This window comes from Nycticebus coucang, chromosome 11 (assembly GCF_027406575.1).
Source record: "Nycticebus coucang isolate mNycCou1 chromosome 11, mNycCou1.pri, whole genome shotgun sequence".
Taxonomy (NCBI): domain Eukaryota; kingdom Metazoa; phylum Chordata; class Mammalia; order Primates; family Lorisidae; genus Nycticebus; species Nycticebus coucang.
In genome coordinates, this window is record NC_069790.1 from 17,439,404 (window position 1) to 17,441,007 (window position 1,604).

The 1,604-nt window shown below is 34.3% G+C and overlaps 1 non-coding gene across 1 annotated transcript; it reads right to left on the bottom strand.

The window, feature by feature from the left end:
- Positions 1-544: 544 nt before the first annotated feature.
- LOC128560568 (U6 spliceosomal RNA) lies at positions 545-653 on the bottom strand. Its single transcript, XR_008373061.1, has one exon. It is a non-coding gene; the product is annotated as a U6 spliceosomal RNA (small nuclear RNA).
- Positions 654-1,604: the final 951 nt, after the last annotated feature.

Below are 1,604 nucleotides of genomic sequence, written 5' to 3' on the forward strand. Positions count from 1 at the left end.
CATTTTTCATAATACAACCTTGGATCACTTTTGAATTTTTAAAGACGTTATATTTATTTATTTGTAATTCAGTAAAAGAACATAAATAAATTAATGCTCAGATATTTTGTTTTTAAGGTTTTACTTTTTATCCACCTTTTTATTTTTTTAAGATGAATACAAGGGTACAAATATTTGGATTATGTTGTTTTAATTTCTAAGGTAAATTTCAAGCTATACTTGAGCTCTTTATCCAGGGGCTGCTCATTGGATGAGATTCCATCAATTACCCTCTCCCCTTCCGTCCCCTCTCCCTCCTCTCCCTTCCATTTTGAACTTTTGCAAAAGTTAATCCCAAGTAGTTGGCCCTTGGCTGAATTCCCACACCCTTTGTAAGTGATCTTTTATCATACTAATTTCCTGTGATTCATTCCTTGTCTAGTCCTCTACCTGTCCCATTTTAATTGTTACGGTTTCATGTGTTTTGATTTGTAAAGGGCAAACCTACGTCATTTTTTATTCTTAGAATTTTTTTCTGGCTATTCTTAGTTATATATTATCTTACATGACCTTTTTATTTTCCTTTTCTTACCTTTTTTTTTCCTTGCACAGGCACCATGCTAATCTTCTCTGTACCATTCCAATTCCAGTTTATGTGCTGCCGAGGCGAGCACACTTTTTCTTTTTTTTCCTAAGATAAAGTTTGGCTCTGTTACCTAGGCTACCCCAAGCTCAAACTCCTGGGCTCAAGTGATGCTCCTGCCTCATCTTCCAAATAGCTAGGAGGACAGGTACACACCACCATGCCCGGCTGATTTTCTTATTTTTTGTAGAGAGTGGCACCTCTGTTGCTTTGCTACTCAGGCTGGTCTCATCCTCCCAACTCCACCTCAGCCTTCCAAAGGGTTAGGATTACACTCATGAGCCACTGCACCTGCCTGCAAGACCTTTAAAACTAATCAAATCACAAAAATAAGATTTTTTTTTTGTTTACAGTTGCATTTAATTTGTTGATAGATTTGGGAAGATGAGACATCTTTACATTATTGAATCTTTAGGTCTAACCCAATGTTATGTTTATAGTTTTCTTAAAGGAAGTATATTTTCAAAGTAAATGAGAGTATATACATGTATATTCATTGGTGTTTATATGCATCTTTATGTGTATATATATTATTATTCAGCTATAATTTTTTTCTATATAATCTGTCAATGACTGGGAGAGATTTATGACTCTATGATTGTGTTTGGTAACATTCTATATTTTCAGCAACTTTTTGTCTTATAGGTGATTCTTGACGTTTTTACATTTGATTTCCATAAAAGTTAAACTTTTATACATTTTTAAATGACTTCTGATTCTTCTACATCAGCTCTAATGTGCTGAATTCAGACTTTCCTACATGAATTCACCCCAAAACTCCCAGAGCTGTTTGTTTAGGGCAGGGTGCCTGTCAGCCAGCAAACTGTCCACTTCTGACAGTGTCACTATTTTGTCTTATGAAATTTTCTGAATATTATTTGATTTCACCTCTACTAATTTATAAAAAAAAAAAAAATGACCGAAGCATGAAAACATAAACAAGTTGGTGCTAGTGGTAAGAACTGTAGCGTTTTTTATAAGA